Here is a 21,554-nt window from a genome sequence, read left to right on the forward strand (position 1 = left end):
AGGACCACCATCACGGCTGGAGGATATCCAGTGCCTGAGGGATGGGTCTGGAATCAGCTTCCTCAGAGGGAGTGGCTGACCATTGCTCAGCCCTCTGCCACTAAGGATATCTAGATCATTCCCCCAGCGAAAGGGGCCGAAGTTGCAGGGTGAGGGAGAACGGAGTAAAGGGACAGGGGAACCTAGACCACCGCAGAAAAAAATGTGGCTACTAGACCATAGAACCCTAGGTGCCAACACATTTCTTACTATTTTTAATTAGGAGGATCCAAGTACAGGATGGACAAGTGGCAGCCCAGTCCTCATCTGTTCCCCGCCCCTGCACACACCAGGAGTGATGGAATGCCGCAGACCCAGGCTCTCTGCTCCCCAGCCTGACTCCCAGATCCATAACATTTTCGACGTGAACAGTCTTCAGAGGTGCAGCCTGAAGCCGCAGGGAAATGAACTTGGTGCCCCCCTTGCCCCACCCCCAAGACCCCCAAGGAGAAGCTGTCTCCAGGAAAGGTGGGGGGAAAAAAAGCCAGAGAGACAAAGTGATTCTTAAATATTTTCCTTCTCCGCAGTCACTCAGGGAGGAGGGGGTGAGGGGCGATGGAGGCTGGAAGGGGGGACAAAGGGGGTTTAATAGGCTCCGGTGACAGCACAGTGTCCACATTGGGAAAAGATTAATGACGAAAATTAATCGCCTGACCTTTCTTTCCAGGAGCTGGAGGTGAGGCGGGCCATTAAAGCCTCTTATGTTGTAATTAACGTTGGAGGGGAGAAGAGAGCTGCCTTCAGAATGGATGTGATCATTTAATTAGGCTTAGGCGTAGGTGCCACAACAGGTCCGGAGAAGTCATAATTTAACTATAGCTTTAAATTACACAGGCAGAGTGGGGATGGCAGAGTTTGACGGCAAGGAGAGCCTGCCGCGGAGCTCGGGAAAACAATTCAATAAACACCCCGAGTGAGGGAGAGAGCCGGTGACAGAGAGACAGACAGACAGACAAAGAAAGCAGTTAGGCACTGACAGCCAGAGAGGTGGGGAAGGAAGGGCTCCCGCGAGGGGGGAGAAAAGTGCGAGTGCCCCGAGAGGGTCAGCAGTGGCCTGGGGCGGGGCTGGGGGGGGGGGGACGGGGCGGGGGGAGGGCGGAGGGGGGCGCGCGCGCCCGCTCCCGCGCCAGTGCCTCTGCGCCCCCTTGACTCCCACGCCAGGTGCAGACCGCGCGTTCCACAAACACAGCCCGACCTTCGAGGATTTGCAGACGCAAGAAGGCAGAGAGGGCAAGCATTTCACTCCGTGCTCTATTTGGCGGGGCGCCTCTCTCCCCACAGTCTGCCCCCCTTGCTAACCTGGAGAGTCGGGGTGGGGGGGGGCGGAGGCGGTCCCCTGAGCGAGCGCCACACGGCAAGCGCCGGGGCTCCGTGAGATGCCCAGCAAGTGCGGTGGTTGCTGGGCCGGGTAGTTCAAGGCCCCGGGCACAGTGCCGCGCAGAGGGGGAATGAGCTGCGGTGGCCCTGGCTCCGGAGCCTGCCGGCGGCTCAACCTGCGGGATTAATCCCTCCACGGGGAGGATCAGGGTCGTCGCTTAGGGCTTCCTCGAGGGGCAGGGGAAGCAGGGAACAGAAGAGCCTGGGGCGGTGGGGAGAGGGGCTGGCGACAAGGCCCTAGCTGAGGTGGAAGGGCAGCTGTGTGGACCCGAGGAGGAGGGTGAGAAAGAAAACCTCGCCAGGCAGGTGCCACTGCCAGCTTTATTCAGGACCGTGGAGTTAAGTCCAAGAAAGGCTCCGAGTGGAGCCCCGGGACACCTGGGTCCCTGCTCTGCTTTCAGACGCTGGGCACTGTTGGGACTTCCTGGGACCCCAGATATCTGTGATGATCCCACTGTCCCCTCCTGCGCTAATCCTTTGGGGACTGGAGAGGACGTTTGGAAAATGGAGAAATGACGTCAGGAATGACAGACTAAGGGATGGAGTTGCAGAGATGAGGCAAGCTGAGACTTCTCTTACCCTCCAAGGGCTCCTTGGGCTGAACCCAGGACACCAATGCTTAGGGCCTGGCAGGGGACCGCACCTCTCCCTGCCCCATCATTTGAATTGGAAGAAGAGAGTTGTGGTTGAGGAAGGAGACAGAGATTCCCCCAACTTCCCACTCATTCTCCAGCCCCCACCCCAGATGATCAAGCTGCCAGACCCTGCCTCCTGCCCTTTCCGTATGGGAAAACACAAAACCACCAAATCATTGCCTGAGGAACACTTTTCCCCCCAAAGAGCAAGGATGTTTTGATTAAACATCCACAGTTTCTCCAAACTAGTGAACCTCTCAATTGGAGCTTTGTCCCTGCCCCTCTGGTTAATTGACGGATGGAAGGATGGATGGATCGTCTAATGGGTCTCTTTGGCCACTGCCGCAACTCGGAGCTCTGGCCTGAGAATGTCCAGCCCGCACTGGGGATAACGAAGGAGAGGTGGCCTAAAGCAACTGGAGAGCAATGGGGGTGGGGCTGGGCAGAGGTGCAGGGGTGCCAGGTGGGGAAGAGGGCTCCTCTCCTCAGATCAGGACTCGCCTGGCTCATGAGCCTTGAGGTCGTGTCTTGATTGCGCCCTGGGCTGCCTTTGCCGTATAGGTGTCCAAAGAGCCTAGAACCCCTGATCTAGAACTCCTAAGGCCCTGACCTGAGTCCAATGGGGAGGCAGAGGCTGCCTGACACCTTGAAGGCCAGATGGGGAGTGTGGAAAGATGGTGGGAAATGGGGAGTCAGTGAATAGAGATGAGAAGCAGGGAGGCAGGAAGTCTGACCAGGCCTACAGGCTGCCTTTGAGCCCCTTGACCGAGACTACCAGGGAGAGCCCCTGTCCCCCCACCCGCTAAGTCAGACACTGCATCCCTCACAGGACCCCCAGCTCATAGGAGATCTTTTGTGGTTCCCACATTTCAAGTGTTCCCTTCCCCCCTCTACAAGACTGGGGATTCCAAGAACCTTCTCTCCTGCCATTGCCATTGTGTTTAGAATAAAATCTGAACTGCTAAGAGCCTACAAGACCCACTATCCATTGAGCCCTACATTTCCATCTCTGTCTAGGGTCCCAGTCCCTCCCCACCCTGCTCCAGGCTCTTTCCCCCAACTAGAATTTAAGCTCCCTGAGGGCCGGACCAGGCTGTCGGGTCCCCCTGTCAATGTGCAGTGCCTAGAATGGCCCAGCGTAACCACAGAGTAAACATCCGTTGACTAAATAAGCCTTACGGTTCTGTTTCTGCCAGCCCCCCACCCCCGGTGGGGCCTGGAACACACAAAAGGCCGCTCCCGTTATGGGCCTCTTATATCCTGCCCCAGCTCTGTCTACTCTACGTACTGTTTCCTTCTCTGCAGAGACCAGAATTGAGTGTCTCTGGGAGGATCGCGTACAGAGGCCACAAATTAGCCTGCAGCAAAAATAAAACGGTCCACTTGGGATGTCTGACCCAAATGGCCAGGATGTAGGGCTTGGCTGGGACGCACTGGGCCTCACCCGGCCAGCAAGTGCCCCATCCCATCCTTCCCAAGACCCTGTCAGTGTATTCCTGCAAGATGGCGTAGGAAAAAGTCATTGGGGAAAGCGGTTTTTTCAACATGGATAGCAGGATCATCCCCTTTGGATGAGATGAACAGAAGCATTGGGGCCCTGCCTGGAAGAATTTGGTGGGGAAGAGTCTGGGGATGGGGGAAGGGAGGAGGGGGTCTGCCTCTCCATGAGAACAGCCTGCACCTCTGGTCTGTTTGTTTTTCTGTCTGACTGTTTGTCGGATGGGGGGTTGGGGAGATAAGGATGTGGAAACAACCTTAAAATAACCTCCACTATTCCCTGAGGTGCTCCAGGGACTGGGCACTGTGGTCTAGCTTGGGACTCGCTGGCTTGTGTTGTGGCTGAGGAGGTGGGGTTATGGGCCCTTCTGGCCTGTGTCTGTCTGTCTGTCTGTACCCTTGCACTGCGCTCTAGCCCTGTCCCCAGCCCCCACTCACTCCCTAGTGTGCTCTGGGTGAGCTGGCCGTGGAGTTCAGCCCTCTCAGCTGATGCTAGCAGGAATAAATAATCCCGTGATTTGAGTTAGGAGGCAGGGCCCCAAGGAGGCATGGCAACTGCATAAATCCTGAAGATGTGGGGCCCAGGTGGGCCCCACAGAGCAGCCGGGTCACTCCCTGGGAGTTACGACTCCTTAATTCGACACTTGCCTCCTCCTCCTCCTCCCTTCTCCCTGCCCGGTTGCATCCCACACAGAAGGCTGACTCCTGGACCCCTGCCACTGAGCCCCGGGGGGACCTGGGCCGTTCCTGCAGCGTGTGCTGGAGGCCCGTGGATGCCGAGACTCTCTCTCTCAGGCCCCATCTCCCCACACTCCTCCCCTGGTCTCTCTTTCAAGCCTCCCTCCTTCCCCAGCCCCGCCCTACAAGGCGTCCACAGCCCTGCAATGGAAGCAGTCTCTACCCCCCCCTACCATTACGCTAGCACCTACCCCTTCCCACCACCAAGAGGCCTAGGCATCTACTGGGAGGCTCGAGATAATCCTAATCTCTATATCCAGACCTCTCCATGCCCCAAGTTCTGGGAGAAAAGTGCAGAAGGAGGAACATTCGTCTTGAAGCCTACTCTGTTTTGGTTGCCCTCCTCTGGCCTTTCTCTGGACCTAGATTGGAGCTCCCACTCTGCCGCTCTGCCCAGCCCAGCTCTGGGACTTTGACCCGGAGCAAATGTTCTCCTCTGCCTATGGCCTGGAATATCACCCAGCCAAGTTCCTGGGCAACTCGGTTGGGTGATGGCATCTCTTCAAACAATTGGCTGAGTTTTAAAAGAGGGGCTTTTTAACCCGATGAAGTCCTTGTCATTCAGTGGACATGTGAGTATGGGGAAATTTTCGAAGAGGGACTTTCTAACAGAGGCCCCCTTGCCCACTCGGAAGACCCCTTCAAACAGCAGCGTTCTGCCGATTGGCCCCTTAACTTTCCAAAGGCTGCTGGTGTCTGTCATCATCACCCCCAAGCCCCCAAAATAGTCGGTGTCGGAGTTTTTAAGTGTTTCAGAACTCAGAAAGGCTGGACCCCAAACCGTCAAGCATAAAATCATTTTCCAGAGGCACCTGGGTGGCTCAGTCGGTTAAGTGTCTGACTTCGGCTCAGGTCATGATTTTACAGTTTATGAGTTCGAGCCCCGAGTCGGGCTCTGTGCTGACAGCTCAGAGCCTGGAGCCTGCTTCGGATTCTGTGTCTCTCTCTCCCCCTCCCCCACTTGTGTGCGGGTACGCTCTGTCTCTCAAAAATAAATACATAAACTTTAAAAAAAAAATCATTTTCCAAACCCACTTTAACAGACCATGTCATCCATCCCAGCAGACATGAAGTATTTATTGAGCAACCAACCCGAAACGCTGGGCACCCACACCGAGATGAAAACCAGGATAGGTTTAGACAGTCTAGATCCCAGCTGGGTGGTTGACAGTCCACAGGCTGGGAAGTCATTAGAGCCCGTAAGTGAGATAGAGACACGGGTAAGAGAAGGGACGAGACAGGGACAGGGAAGGAGAAGAACAGAGTTAGAACCATCGCCCTTCTCTTGCACTTGACCCCAGGTGGCAGATGGGTCCTCCCCAGATTGCCAGGTGGCTGGTACTCACTGGAACTTCTGGATTGGGTGCCAAGGTAGACCTTAGCGAAGGCAGACTTTAGGGAAGCTGGCTGTTCTGCGGCGAGTGACTTGGGGGGTCTCGTTGACCCCTTCCTTCCTTCCTTCCTTCACCAACAGGTATTTCCCAAAGCACAATTCCATGCTGACCAGAAAACTCCTAAGCCCCAGAGAGACGAAGGACGTTTCTATTCGTTTGGAAAGATTAAGCCAATGGTGGTGGACACAGACTGGCTGGGCTGCAGGAGCTCGGCAGAGGGCGGGTGCCCAGGGGCGGGTGGGGTGGGCCGTGAAGACAAGCTTCCGCAGGGAAGTGGTACTCCCATTGTCTTTCGAAGGATAGGTGGTATAGACTGATATAGCTGGTACAGACTGGCACAGTGGAGGGAGAAAACCTTTGGCACTTGGGAGGGAAAGGACAGGAGACAGGGAAGGAAAGCAAGACATTAAGTGAGGCAGGGGGGCAGTGAGAGGGGCTGCTGAGTTTCACGGGACAGTGAACGGACTGCTTCGGCTGGAGCTGAGTTGTTGGAAACGGGACTGGAGAGGCAAGTGAATGGAGACTTCGTGGGGATGACCTTGAGGCTGCGTTAGTCAGCCATCACCACAGAAATGATGCCTCGCAAATCACGGGAGCACTTCATGGTTTACAACAAGGCTTTGTTTTTCTTGCAGCCTGTGGGTTGGGCTCAAGGCTACTCCACGTTCTCCTTGGGCCAGCGAGGCTATCGCTGGAGCTCAAACAGCACAAACGTTTTTCATCCTGTGCTCTGCTCGCATCCACGGACATGCCATTGGAAGTCAGGTGACCAAGCCGGCCACCAGCGCGGTGGGAACGTGGAGTCACGTGACACAGGGTGTGGGCGTAGAGTCCGATCACCAGGAGGAAAGAGTTGGGGCCGACGATCCAATCTGCTTCAGTGCTACACAAGTAGCCATTGAAATTTCTTATATACAGTTGAGCCTTGAACACAGGTTTGAACTGCACGGGTCCACATATATGCAGATGTTTTTCAATATGGTACAGTTCCGTGAACGTATTTTTTTCTTCCTTATGATTTGCTTAACATTTTCTCTTCCAGATGACTTGATTGTAAGAATACAGCATACAGGGCGCCTCTGTGGCTCGGTCAGTCAGCTAAGCATCTGACTCTTGATTTTGGCTCAGGTCACGATCTCACGGTTGGTGAGATGGAGCCCTGTGTCAGGCTCTGGGCTGACCGTGTGGAGCCTGCTTGGGATCCTCTGTCTCCCTCTCTCTCTCTGCCCTTCCCCCACTCATACTGTCTTTCTCTGTGTTTCTCTCTCTAAATAAGTAAATAAACATTAAAAAAAGAATACAGTCTACAATACACATACAGAATACATGTTAATTGACTGCTTATGTTACTGGTTGGATTCTGGTAACAGCAGGCTATCAGTAATAAAGTTTTCGGGCAGTCAAAAGTTATACCCAGATTGTCAACTGTGCAGGAGTCAGGCCCGCATTGGTCAGGGTCACCTGTGGCTGAGCGGTATGAGCAGTACCCTAAGTTTGCTGAATTCTTGTTTCCAGAAGTTCTTTCCCTGCTGCTAGCTCATTTGCATTTCCCCAACAATCCTCTGAAGGAGGTGTTGTTAGCCCCTCTTTCAGATGATAAAAGAGGACTCTGAGAAGTGATGTGGCTCAACTAAATGACACAGCTGGGAGAGGATGAGCCACGACTTAAACGGGGCATCCTGGGCTCCAGGTCCAGAGCTACGTGCTGTCCCCAACGGCTGCTGTGGCAACACGGATCCGCCCCCGTGTGCAGGGTGGGAGAAAGCCGAGGGGTCCGTGGATGGCTGACATCAAGAAGCACTCCTCGAGCTGGGCTGGTGGCAGAGGAAGGGAGACAAAGGCTGAAGTCTTTTATGTGTTCGTACATTTTCTTCCTTTTTCGAGGTGTCACTTTCCCAGAGTAGGAAATACACAGATCCGAAGAGTACAGTTGAGGAGTTTTGTCAAACGTATCTGTGTTGTCAACGCCCAGACCAAGGTAGAGAGCCTTTCCATAATCCCAGAAGGTTGCTCTCGTGCCCCCTGCCAGGCCACCCTCCCTCATCACCGTAGATCGGTTTTGCCCGTCTTTGTGCTTGATATACACGCAGTCACACAATTATGTTCTCCGTTACGTCTGGCCTAGTTCACTCGGCGTAATGTCTTGGGGATTCATCCCTGTGGTTGCATGTAGCACTAGTGTGCTTATTTTTATTGTAATGCACATTCCATTGTAGGCATTAACCATAATTTAATCCATTTTCCTGTTTCCAGACATTTGGGGTTGTTTCCAGCACTTTGGCTATTACAGCGCTGCTATTCACATTCGAGGACAAGTCTTTTTTGTGAATGTAGGTTCTCACTTCTCCTCGGGTACATCCCTGGGGGTAGAATTGCTGGGTCCTGGGTGGGTGTCTATCCAGCTTTATCAGAGAGACTGCCGAGCAGGTTTCCAAAGTACTTTTACTACCATACACACCATTAGCAAGAGGAGAGAGTTCCAGGTCCTCTCTGTCCTTGCCAGCATTTGGTGTGATTGGTCTTTTTCACTTTAGCCAGGAGGAGGTAGGATGTGAGGAGGTATCTCGCTGTCGGAAGGTCCACTGTCAAGGCCACTTCTCATCTCCCTGGGACTGCCTTGGATCTCCTGGGGGGGGGGGGGGGAGGGGGGCGATCCCTAGGCTTCTTTGACCAGAAATTCCATCAGTGGGCTGCGGGCCGGGTTCTGCCAAGGGGAGGCACTGGCAGGAGACTGGAAGGCAGGTGGAAGAGGAAAACCAGAGTACGTCTACCCCCTGTGTTGCCTCCAGCCACATCTCCTCCATGGCCCCATCTCCTGGCCTTACAGACCCACTCTGGTTGCAGCTTCGGCTGGGCGACAACCACCCCCCACCCCCGCCCCGGGTTCCAAAAACAGCACTTCTTCCTTTTGTCTCTCTAGCCTAGGAGCGCTAGCGGCTTCTGCCAAACTGTTTCACCAATACCTTTTGGCTTTTCAGCTCTCCCATTGTCTGTGCAACCATTTCCTGCCTCTGGGATCTTATATTCACTGTTCCTTCTACTTAGAATGCTCAACCCCCCCCCACCCCCCCACATCTACATGGCTCTTTGCTCGGATGTCACCTTCTCAATAATGCCTTCCTCCCCTGACCATCCAACTTACAATTAACACTCGCAGTCCCTCTGTCCTGCCTTATTTTGCTCCACAGCAATTATCATCTTCCTTCACACTTGATGCATTTTATTTATTTATGTTCGCATCGCCTTTCTCCATGAGAGTGGCATTTGCTGTCCGTTTTGTCCGCTGTGGATCCCCAGTGACCAGTAGCCAGCACAGGGTAGGCAACCAGACATCTGTTGAGTGAATAAATGTGGGCAGAAAAAGCAGAAAGTCCCAAGCTTCTGAATTGGGACACTGGAGTTAGGGTTTCCCCGGGCATCTCTAAATCTCATAGAATCCCAGTTGAAAGGGGCCAGGGGAGGACTGTGCTTCATCGCTCTGTCCCCCTGTCCCCTTTTCCTCATGGCCCAGCCACTTCCCTGGGAAGAGGTGGGCCAAGCAAATTTCAGGAACTCACACATTGAGAGCTCTGCCCTGGCCCCTTCACAGAGGCCCAGAGGGCTGCTTCTGAATTTGGCTGACAAAAGACACATTTGGACACAAAAGCCCCTCTTGATTAAAGTAGGTCTTTCATTGGGAGTGGATGGGGTCGAAGGTCAAGATGGTGCTAGCCCATATTTTTAAAATGAATCTTGACCCCTACCTTACAGCATACACGCAAATCAACTCCAGCTGGATTGCAGATACACATGTGAGAGATATGACAATAAAGCTTCTAGGAGAAAGCAGAATGTCTTCATAACTTTGGGACAGGCAAAGATTTCTGTAAAAGAGACCCCAAAAAGCACTTTATTGCGAAAGACAAACATTGACAAACTGTCCAGCATTAAAATTAAGAACGTCTGTTCATCAAAAGACACTTTGAAGGGAGTGAAGGGAAGCCACGGGGTGGGAAAGGATATTCGTAGAACGTCTACCCACCAAAAGACTCATATCCAGGAGATTATATTTCCTACAAATCAATAAGAAAAAGATGGAAAACAATAGAAAAATGAGAAGACTTGAATAAGCATTTCACAAAAAGAGGATATCCAGCGGTGCCTGGCTGGCTCAAGGGGCAGAGCATGTGACCCTTGATCTCAAGGTCACGAGTTCAAGTCCCACATTGGGCATAGAGTCCACTTAAAAATAATAATAATTATAAAAAGGAGAAGGATGGGGCGCCTGGGTGGCTCAGTCGGTTGAGCATCCGACTTTGGCTCAGGTCGTGATCTCGCGGTCCATGGGTCCGAGCCCCACGTCGGGCTCTGTGCTGACAGCTCAGAGCCTGGAGCCTGTTTCCGATCCTGTGTGTCCTTCTGTCTCTGACCCTCCCCCGTTCATGCTCTGTCTCTCTCTGTCTCAAAAATAAATAAATGTTAAAAAATTTTTTTAAAAAAAAGGAGAAGGTGAAGCAGACAGAGACAGAGGAGGAGGAGAAGGAGAAGAAGACAAAATTGTTTTAAAAAGAGGATATCCAAATAAGTAATAAATATAAGAAACGGGGTTCAATTCATTAGTCATCACAGAAACACAAAAACTAAAAACCACAATCTGATACCACCCTACATCCAGCAAAGTGCGCTGGATGGGAATAGAAGTTGGCTCAACAATTATCGAGAACTTCCTGGCATTATCTAATGAAACCGAACACACGCATACCCCACGACCCAGAAATTCTACTCACCAGCGAATATTCATGGCAACATATGTAGCGGCCAAAATCTGGAAGACTCAGCAGTAGAACGCAGAAGTAAACTGAGGTGTATTCGCACAACGGACCATCACAAAGTAATGAGAGACGGCGTGCTATTGCTACCCACGATGACTGTAAGTGAATCTTGAGCGAGAGAGGCCAGGCACAAAAAGCATACATCCTGACCTGACTTCGCTTACATGAAGTTCAAATGCAGGCTAAAACAAATCTATCGTATTAGAAACTAGTGTGCGCAGCGCCTGACAAGGGACACAATGAAATATTCCAAGGTGGTAGTACCTGTCCCGATTCTTCATCTGAGTGCTGGTGACCTGGCTGTGTTCAGTTTGCAAAAGTCCATCAAAGCAGGAAGCTTACAATTTATGCACATGTGTATATGTATATTACACATCAGTAAAAAATACTATGTTTAATAGAAGTGTTAGACACTGGGGAGAACAGAGCAGTGGAAGCAGCGACCCAGAGTGGGAGGGTGGCCAGGGTAGGGGCTGGGGAGTGGGCTTCTGCACTTGCCTGTCTTAGAAAGCCTGGTCCCTTCTCCTCTGGCCCTGCGGCTTCCCCTCGGGTCCGGGGTCTGAGATGTCAGTGTCACTATGGGAAACACAGGAGGGCAGGCAAGGAACGTGGGTAGGGAGGCAGCAGCCCTGGAACACAGCCCACCTCACCTCTGAGCCTCAGGAAAATAAGGGGGATGCTACCCCTGTTGGTTGCAAAGAGCACAGGTCAGTGAACCGGGCCACTGGCGAGAGCCGCCCCAACAGAGGCCGTGGTGGAGCCCTGTCACGTGATCCTCTGCTCGCAGGTATCCAAACAGCAGGAAAAGAGAGAGACCCGATTTAAACCTGGAGGTGAGAGAGCACCGCGAAGGAGCTGAGATGGAGGGCATCATCGGACATCCGTGCGCCGTTCCCCATCAGCCAGGGTACCTCTCATGGCCCGAGCGTCTCATTGCACTGATGAGAATTCTCTTGAACAACAGACAAATTTTTCAATAAGCAAGGCCCCCGCACAGAAGCCAGCTGCCTCGTCTGGTCTCAGCTGCAGACGCCATGATGTATTCCAGGATGGAGTGGAGGAACGGGCCTCTGGAAAGCCTCCGCGTAGTGCGGTCTGCCCCCGCCATGGTCTGGCCTTCTTTGTCCCCCTGCGCCACACACCCCCCCCCCCCCCCCACCACACTCCCAGCATCGTCCTGTCTGCAAAACCCAGGTGTCCCCCTGCCCTTCAGCCTGGAATGTTCTCCTTCACCTCCCTCCAGTGAGACACTCATTTCCTCCCTGACTCACTCCCCTTCCATCTTCTGGAAGCCCCGCCTCCATGCCTGTGCTCCGCCCCCTAGACGGGGAGCTTCGTGGGGAGCAGGCTGTGTGTTTTGTTCACCTTGGTGTCTCCTGGGCACCCAGCACGTAGGAAGGGAACAATACATGTTCTCCGAAGGAAGGGAAGGAGGAACCTTCCTGTAACTGGAGTCGGATTGTAAGGGATCCGCGGGGCTCGGTCGCATGAAGACAGTAAGCTCCTGAATTCCAGGAATAGTTGTTAACAGAGGATAAATACCTTGGCCCCAAGGACCGATGTTGGCATTGATCGTGGACTGATGAGGGAAAATGTGGTTCAGCTGGGCCCGCGGTGCACAGATGCCTCCACCTGAGACCAGTCTACACATCCATCATGTCACCACGGCCATGGCCCGTAGTGTACCAGACGCTGTGCTAGGCGTGTCGTCCTGTTAATCCTGACGCCCCCACGAGGCGGCTACCCAGCCCCATTTTACAGAGAAGGAAGCTGAGGCACCAAAAGAAAAAGCGATGTGTCCCAGGGACACGGAACTGTTAAGCCGCAAGGGACGTAAACTGGGGCTGGCCGACCCCCGAGCCGTTGTGCCAAGCACCCAGCTCACCGTCTCTCAGTGTCGCAGACCCATTCGGCCATCCTCACGGAGAGGCCTCCGCAGGGTGACTTAGGAGGTCAGGGTCCCCAGGTTTCATTTAACGTGAAAGCGCTAAGTTGAGGGTAAAGCGCCGGGGGAGGTGGGCGAGGGCCGTAGCCCCGTGTGTACGTGCCTGTGCGTGAGCGCGTGTGCGGGCATGTGGGTGGGTGTGCGTTGTGCGCGTGTGCATACACGCGTGCACGGGTCTGTGTGTGGATGCCTGCGTGTGCCAGCGGCCGAAGGGAGGGGTCTGCCAATTAGGAGAAGGTGATCGATGTGAAACTTCCTCACACGGTCAGCGCACAGTAAATATTTGCAGAATTGAATTGAAATGCTAAAGAGAGTAGTCTACAAATGTGCGGTGTTATTATTACTATTATCTCCAAATTGCAGGCCTCAGGAAGAGAGAGGGGCAGGTAGAGAGGTGGTGACAGGGTCAGTTAGCTACCTGTCACCTCCAAACCGCGGTGCACGGACCCCCTTCCGTGGACTCTCTCCGAGTGATTTTTCCCCCTGAGCCGACTGAGGCAGGGATCTTGCAACCTGCGAGGACGGCAGTGACAGTGACAGCCATAACTAACACGCAAGCAGCCCTCTGTATGGCCCGGCCTCGCCCCTCTCTGCTCTCATTGTATTCCCAATGCACAGAGGGTGAAACTGAGGCTCAGAGGGGTTGACCAGAAGAACGTGTTCGTGGCTCTTGAGAACCACTAGAGAACAGGGCTGTACCTGTCCACCATCTACACCCCCAGTCCTCCTGTACAGCAGGAGCACATAATGGGGTAACAGGTGGTGAGGGGCGTGCAACGGACTGAGAAATGGAGAACGCGAGACCCGAGCTGGGCACTTCCTCTCCCACTGCCTCAGTTTCCTCGCTGCAGAGTGGGGCCGAATCGCCGCCGCAGCAGAGAGCAGCTATGGTAAGAGAATAATACCCTCAACTGCCTAGTAAGCCGTGAGCGTGCGAATACGCAAGCTGTCACTGTAAACGTCCTGAGGGCTCACTGGAATCTGATTTTCACTTCTTCTCCCACCAGGGAGTGACGTCGGACTCGGAGGACTGGTGCAAGTTCAGGAATTATCTAGTCCAGCCCCCTCTGGGAACCGGTAAGAAAAATGAGACCCAAAGGACAGCACCAAGGTCACATGGCTGGTAAGTGGCAGGGCCTGGATTGAAACACAGTTTTTGGGCTCCCGGGCAGGGCCTCTCTGCCCCTCCAGGCTGCTTCTGATGGGGACTCTGGCTGCCATCATGGGCCCAGCCTGGGGACGCAGGGGGCCCAGGGGAGGCGAAGAGGGGGAGCAAAGGCCCAGCCTCCAGAGAAGGGGTGGCAGCAAAGCCTGGGGGGAGCTCTTGGGAGACAGCCTGTCATTCATTAAGCCTGTCAACCCTCCTAGACTCGTGGGGAAAGTCCCCTGTCTTCTCCCGGCTCACCAACCCCAGCGGTCTTGCAGTCTCCTACGATCTGAGCCACTGACCAGGACACCAGGGGAGAGATCTGGAAGGCCATGCTGGCCGCCAGCGCTCTTCCCTGCCCCGACCACCCCTTTCGAAGGCCTGTGCCCTCCTCCTCATCGCCAGCGGTCCCTCCTGACGGCCGCCACGTAAACCAAGAGCCTACAAAACACCCGTGTCAACGTGCCTCCTCCCTGGAGGTCCAAGGCCTTAAAACTTAATAGTCTCTCAAATGCCGTAACGCTAGAGGGGGCTTTTATGGACTCAACAGGGATAACATTATGAAGGGCTTTAGCAGCCTACAGTGGGCCACCTGCCCCCAGCCCCTCACACACACTTCAGGGACCTCTGAGAAGCCCCTCCTCCATGAGGGCCATAGCCCCCCACTCCTAGTCCCCAGCCAGCCGGCTCCTCTGCGTTCTGACAAGGTTATTAGGAATAGTTCACTGCAAACAGGGGCCTGGTGGGAGGTTGGGACCCCGCTGGCCCTGGCTCGATTGAAGCTAGACGAGTTGTGTGTGTGTATGTGGGGGGGGTGCTGGTCCAAGGGAAATATCTTGGTGACTAATGAGCGGGCAATTGAAAGCTCCTTCGTGTCAATGGAGAGCAGATGGGGAAGGAGGGGAGTTGCTGAGGCCTGGCCTCAGAGGTGTGGGTGGCTGGGAGGGAGGGGGAGAGGGGGCGAAGCCTGTGGGGTCAGCAGGTGGGGGATGGGGGTAGGGAAGGGAGGCCCGGCCTGCTGTCACCCAGGGAGCAACACAGCTCCGGGGGCCCAGATCCAGGGACTCTGGCAACAGCAAGAGTTAGCAGCGTGGCCACGGTGTGTCGTGGGCCAATCGGCTTTTTTTCTTCTCTACCAAGGGCCCTACTTTTCTACTCGCCGCCCCCCCCACCTCCTTTTCTTGTCCACTCAGTGTCTCCTCGTCTGGCCTTGCCCTGCCCTCTTCCCCCACCCCTTCTTCCTCCCTGTTTCCCCTCCTCCAGGCCCCTTGCTCTGACTCCTGGGAGACCACAAATGGTGGTCAGTCTTCAGTAGGAGTGGGCAGCCCCCGCCCAGTAAATAAAATACTAAATAACGCTAAACAAAATACCCTGGCTGACTTGCCGACAGACACACACTTATCCCAGGCACACATGCGTGCACACGCGCGCGCGCGCACACACACACACACACACAGAGGCACACTCACACATATTTTCTTCATTACCTCCTCTAATACTGTCTTTCTTCCATCTTGAGTTCAATGTTGTTTTTTGTGTCTTTTCGACCCTCCCCCTCCACTTCCCCTCAATTTATTCCAGCTGTGAAAACCTTTTTCCCATCTCCTCTGTCACCCCGGCAGATAGGTGAGTGGCAGGCAGAGGAGTCCACTGCGCAGCCACCGTTGGTAATCGATGCCAGATGTGGAGCTGGCCCCCAGCCCAGCCCCAGGCAGGGCTCCCGCGCCCGGCTCCTGCATCTGGTGTGAAAGGCGAGCTGCGGCCCCAGGCCCGGGTCTTGGTGGGCTCAGGGGACGTGGTTGGAGGGGGGTGCTGGGCCCAGGGGCCCCCAGGAGGGAGCAGGCCAGGGTGCAGAGGATAGGATGTGGGAGCCCCTTGGAGGAAGAAGGTGGCCACCCAGCAGGCTGGCCGGGGTATGAGGCTGGGATGTGAGAAGCTGAGACAGCCCAGAGACAAGACGGGGAGAGCCGGCTTCCCTTGGCCCCTTGTCAGCCATTTCATTCCCTGGGGGAAAAGGTTTGGGGCCGCTGTTGTTTACAAACGTCTGTATTTGGGAAAATAGAAAATGCCAATTAAACACGCTAGAACCCTCCACAATCATTCTACCATTCACGGTACAGAAAAAAAGCTAACATTTGTGGAGTATTTTCAGTGCTTTCTGAGCCATTGCACATGAATTCACTCATTCTCTTGTTTCGTTTTCACCACAGTCACATGAGGTAGGGACCATGATTGGCCCCATTTTACAGATGCAGCGAAAGAGGCCTAGAGCATCTAAATGGCCCGCCTAGAAAGCGGTGGTAGCAAGACTTGAGCCCAGACAGTCTGGCTCCAGAGGTGCCTGTTAGGCTCTCAGGAAAAGACTTTAAAATATGAAAAGGTCGGAGCTAGAAGGAACCTGGTGCACACCCTCATCCTAAGGAAGGAATGGACGTCCAGGGAGGAGAGGCGACTTGCCCAAGGGCACACACAGTGAGTCGAATCCAAAGCAGGGCTGAATCCCAGAGCTCCTGGTACCTGTTCAGACCCCCTCATACAACACCACCATTCGGACTCAGACTGCAGACCCTTAGCCAACAGCCAGACTTCCTGGAGGAGGTGACTTCTGTAGGGCTTAGGTCGAGATGAGAACCAGAGACTGACAGAGAGGCAGGACACAGCACCTTCAGTGGAAAGCTTTCTTCCAAAGACCAGCGTGTGGGGAGGGCAACACCAAGGTGGGGCTGGCAGACAGCATTAATTGTATTTCTACTGCCAGGCACTGGAGGTTACAAAAGAGACTTAGAGCCAAACTCTGCCCTCAAAAATTTTTAAAAACAAAAGAGAAGAGAAGAGAGGAGAGGGGAGGGGAGGGGAGGGGAGGGGAGGGGAGGGGAGGGGAGGGGAAGGGAAGGGAAGGGAAGGGAAGGGAAGGGAAGGGAAGGGAAGGGAAGGGAAGGGAAGGGAAGGGAAGGGAAGGGAAGGGAAGGGAAGGGAAGAGAGAAAGAAGAGAAGAGAAGAGAAGAGAAGAGAAGAGAAGAGAAGAGAAGAGAAGAGAAGAGAAGAGAAGAGAAGAGAAGAGAGAAAAGAGAAAAGAAAAGAAAAGAGAAAAAAGGCCAATGAGATAGGGACTACCACGAGGGGCAGCAGTATGCTGTTTCAGATACAGTGGCAAGGTGACGTTTGAGCAGACCTCTGAAGAGGCAAGGGAAGGAGCCACGTGAACATCTCGGGTAAGAGTGTCCCAGGTGGAGGGACTGCAAGTGCAAAGGCCCTGAGGCAGGAGTGTGCTTAGCTGGCTGGGTCCAGAGTACAGGGAGCAAGGGAGAGAATAATGGGAGGCAAGTGAGAGGAGGGAAGGGGACAGATCACATAGGGCTATGATAGGGTCAGGCTTTTTATTCCCAGTGCAGGGGGACGCCATGGAGGGATTCTGAGCAGAGGGGAGACATGGGACCCGAAGGAAAGCAGCGGAGGTGGGGGGAAGTGGTCGGATTCTGGGTGCATTTTGAAATTAGAGCCGACCTGATTTCCTAAAAGTTGGGTGTGGGTGTGAGAGAGAGCCGTCAAGCCTGACTCCGGTTTTTTTGACCAAAGTGACTGGAAGGATAGAGCTGCCTTTGCGGATGACGAGGGATGAGTGTAAAGGAGCAGGTTTGGGGCAGATCAGGAACTTGCTTTTGAACCCACTGAGTTCCAAGTGGCTGCTCTCGGGACCACGATGAGTCACGTTGGAGACTGAGGCAGTAAGGGCGATCAGGAAAGATCCTGTCCTTATGTAAAATTGTAGTAGCTTGTTCAGCGTGGATTTTTTTGGCACTCGTTTTGATTTTTTCAGATAGGACCTCAAAATATTATTTATCTTGATTACTGAGGTTTGGGGCCCCCACTTAAGTCTTGTATCCTCGTCTAGGTCCTGCCTGGTTCAGATATCCGCGCGGAATGCAGGGGTTGGGCCAGCCTCCCTCGATTCCCAGACACTCTCCGTCCACAGTGAGCAAGAGGTCCCCCGAGGGGAATCTGTGGCAGGAATGTGACCTCAAGGGTGGCCGCATGCAGCCAGGAGGTGGTCCCGAATGGAGAACGTGGCCAGGGCAGGCACGGAGAAGAGTTGGTTCTGATGTGTGGCTGGCTGACCTAGAAGCAGCCAGAAGGGTGTGAGTCCATCAACTCACCGCGCCCCACCCGGGGCCCCAGTGATGGATGGCATCTGTCTTCTGCTTTATTAAACTCACGCCGCTCAGTTCAGCCCTGGATTTGCAAACGGCTTAATAAGCATTTGGAAGGGATCGGGGGAGGGAGGCCGGGATTTCAGGGGGTTACCAACCCAGACAGGAAACAGGCTTGCGCCCAGAGTGGGCCCCAGGAGGGAGTCAGGTGTCCGGGTGGGCGACTGGGGGGAGTGTTTGGTTTCACAGAAGGCACTTGGGAGCCCCAGAGGAGGGGGGCCACGGGCCTTTGGTGCCACCCCTCCCCCAGCACAGTTGTTACCACACATTAGGAGTTCACAGCACCCAGAGGGGTTTTCTGGGCACTTTGAGAGGGCAAGGGGTTGCAGGAACTGACCAAGGACGGGGGAGGGGAAGAGGCGGTCCCTGTCCTCCACAAGTTCCCAGCTGCAGGGGACAGTGGGATACACAGCACTGACGCCTCCCCGCCCTCCACACACACACACACACACACACACACACACACACACACACACTTCCTTCCCACTTGTGAACTTCTACAAACTCCATAGCATGTGCCATGGTTTGGAACCTTCTGTACAACCCTGGCATGGGCCCCGAGTGTGGGTACCCGGTGCCGCTTCTCTCCTGAACGAGGCTGGAAGCCCCCAGGGGAAAAGAGGGGTCCTCTAAAGCCATCTTCTGTCTGCACGGGCAGCTTGGGCCCCCCTGACTCAGTGACGTGCAGAAGCCAGTTCACACTGGCTTGCCAGAGCAGACCGCGGGTGGGCATCTCTTCCGAGCCCCGTCTGGTGAAGGCGCCTTGGTAGCTTGGAGTGAGCCATTGTGGGGGTGCTTTTTACACCAGGGAAACTGGTGAGTGCTTTTTTTTTTTTTCCTCTTGGAGATCCAACTGTTGAACACATACCTGCCTACCTCCACCCTCAGCCAGAACCACAAGCCCCTTCGGAGATATAAAAATGATCCCTTCTTCCTGAAAAGGTTGCGCAGCTCCTTCTGGACCGTGGCAACTGGGACTGTGTCTCTTCTTAATAAGGACAGTACCCGCGGTGGTTAAGTCTCAAGTGTCTGGGCTCAGATCGTGGCTCCACCACTGAATAGTTGGTGATTTACCATGTTCTTCCGTTAGATCTTGGAGGGGTTGTTCTGAGATTTCCAGGAGGTGACTTGAAAGGTGCTTTAGACCGGGGCCTGTGCCCGGTAAGTAACCAATAGATGTTAATCCTTGCTGTGGGTCTTTGGTGACACTAAATACCTTGCCCTACCCTGAGCCTCACAATCACCCTTGATGGAACTACGACTGTTATCCCCATTCCCGTAGATGGGGAAAGTGAGGCGAAGGTGTGTTCATCCCTTCCTGAAGTCACGTAGTGACCGAGCGGGGGTCTGAACCCAGGGCTGTCATGTCTCACAGCCCTGCTGTCTCACTACTGTGCCACCGGACCTATCCAACATGGCAAACACAGGGCTGGGGATTTTAATCACGGAGGAAGTGGCCCTCGGTTTTCCCCCGTCTCCTTCTTGCCAGCAGCAGAAGTGACGGACCCCCCTCCTGTACCACCCCAAGAAGAAGGCTCCTCAGAGCGCTGTCCCCCAGCACATCACCTCCACACCTGCTCCTCCAACCCCCAGTCGCTCCAGAGGCTGGGAGCTGCCTTATCCAGGAACCTCCCACTTCCCCTCTGGCATTTCCTGCCTACCTCTCTTCCAACTCACTACCTTTGTCTCTGGGCCGGTTTCCCCGCCTGCCTCTCTCTCTCTCTCTCTCTCTCTCTCTCTCTCTCTCTCCTCCCCCTGCCCAAACTCCCTCTCCACCCTAGTCCTCCCAAGCTATAGAAACCAGGTCGAGAGCTGCCTGGCTCAGCAAGGGGCCAAGGCCAGGGTCCTCAGCCCCGGCCCCAGGGAGGTCAAGGGCCCAGCAGCTTTCCCGCAAGCGTCCCTTCCAAATGTCCTTTTATTTATTTTTTTCTTGCTTGCCAGTTTTAACCATCTCTTCTTCCTTTTCCTCCCTCCTTTTCCTTTCTTCTCCTCACCCTTGTTTGTGTCTTTGGTATCTCTGTCTTTATATCTTCCATCCTTCCGTCTCTCTCTGCTTTTGTCTCTCTCTGGGTCAGTCTGGTGCCAAGTGTGTATGTGCATGGTTCTCTCTTTGTTTTTTGTGGATGTCTGTGGGTCTGTCTGTCTGTCTGTCTCTCCTCCCCCTGTCTCTCCCTTTTCCCAACATCCTGGAGTGGGGGGGGGGGGGGAGGGGCAGCTCCCCATGTCTCAGAGTCTCTAACTCTACCTCAGTGCCTTTCCTGCTCTGTGTGTGTCTCTGTGTCCGTGTGTCTGTCTGCCTCTGACTCCGCCTGTCTGTCTTCAGGGCTGCCTCACCCCCCCCCCCCCCCCCCCCGTCCTCTCTCTGGCAGCATTCTTTAGGGCTGCACTTTGGAGGCTCCCGGAGGAGACCCCCACTCACCCCTCCCAAAGTTCACTGCCTTGTCAAATGGAGCTAATCTCTTATGGGAGGAAAAAGCCTCATTCAAACTGGGGGGCGGGGGGGGGGAGCGGAGGGGGAAGGGGAGGTCTCCTTGGCTGCAGCCTGAAAACACCCTGGCCCATAATACCCCTTTTGTTCTAGGCTGGTGGGAGGGGGTGGGCGGTGGAATGAAAGAGGGGGGATATTAAAGGAGCAGGTGAAAGACATGTGTCTTCAGCAGCCAGAGATAAGCGCTTACCCCCTTCTAATCTGACTGAGGCCTATTATCTTCCTGCCACAGTCATTACTATTAATATTAAACACCCCCAACCCAGCTAGAAAACAACCTGAAGGGGCTGACTCCCAGCCCCAGCCAATTCTGGGGCGGGGGGGGGGGGGGGGGGGGGCGGCGGAGACCCTGCCCTGACACCTCCTCCTACAGGACCTGACCACCTCCACGGTCTCCAAGCCCCCTTGAACTTCCCTAGGACATCCAGCCCCCAAGGCAGCCCCCTTCTTCTGCCCCTCCCCCAGCCCCACCCAGTAGCCTCTCTGATCCCTAACCCTTTCTCTCTCTAGCAGACACCCCCCCCCACTTCATCGTCATTTCTGGGGGTATCTCTCTGCCACAGCCCTCTTCTCTGCACACCTCAGGATAACATGAGGTGTTAGACAGAAGCCATGTAGACGTTTACTCCCCTGACTTTGACATCTGACAGAATTGGATTTGTATTCCAATGCCAGCATGTGCAGGCTGGGTGACCTTACCCCCCTGAGCCTCAGTTCCTCACCTCTAAAATGGGGGCAAGTTACCTAGTCCTTATGACACGGGAAGCAACAAATGAAGGACTCCTATATGCTCGATGCATTCGAACGGCTCAATAAACAATGATGGAAACTGCTGTCATTTGGACCAAAAGTGACCCAGGGCAGAAGGTCTCCCCATTCACTCCTTCATCAAGCCACCCAACAATCACTACCCATGCCACCCTCCCCGTTGCACTCCGGAAATATGGGGGTAGAAAAAACAATTCCTGCCTCCAAGAATTCACAAGCGGGTGACTGCGAGAGACACGTAAGCAGGTAAACGCATCGTTGCAGCGCTGGATAATATGAACCACAAAAGAAGCTAGTAGAAAGAGCTTTGGGAACAGGGGACGGTGAATTCCCTCTCGGTGGGTGATGTTGTGTCTACGCAACCCAAGGATTAATTGCCTATTCAGTGTCTACAGGGCGGTGAAACCAGTTACGACCTTACTCACGTCTATGGTTATAGCTCTCAAGAGGAGAAAGTTATTAGGCTTCTGCCAGGAGTGGCAGAAGGTTTAGTGGGGGCCCATACGT

General features: G+C 54.3%; 2 long non-coding RNA genes across 2 annotated transcripts; one reads left to right on the plus strand and one right to left on the minus strand.

The window, feature by feature from the left end:
* Positions 1–8,308: 8,308 nt before the first annotated feature.
* LOC147580942 (uncharacterized) lies at positions 8,309–9,518 on the minus strand. The gene is made up of 3 exons (XR_015250800.1): positions 9,424–9,518; positions 8,823–9,013; positions 8,309–8,411 (listed from the first exon to the last, which is right to left on the minus strand). It is a non-coding gene; the product is annotated as an uncharacterized LOC147580942 (long non-coding RNA).
* A 7,089-nt stretch (positions 9,519–16,607) lies between these two features.
* LOC147580943 (uncharacterized) lies at positions 16,608–17,810 on the plus strand. The gene is made up of 2 exons (XR_015250801.1): positions 16,608–16,795; positions 17,476–17,810. It is a non-coding gene; the product is annotated as an uncharacterized LOC147580943 (long non-coding RNA).
* The last annotated feature ends 3,744 nt before the right edge of the window (positions 17,811–21,554 follow it).

The sequence above is a fragment of the Puma concolor genome, chromosome B2 (assembly GCF_028749965.1).
Source record: "Puma concolor isolate L17-30 chromosome B2, mPumCon1.1.hap2, whole genome shotgun sequence".
Taxonomy (NCBI): Eukaryota; Metazoa; Chordata; class Mammalia; order Carnivora; family Felidae; genus Puma; species Puma concolor.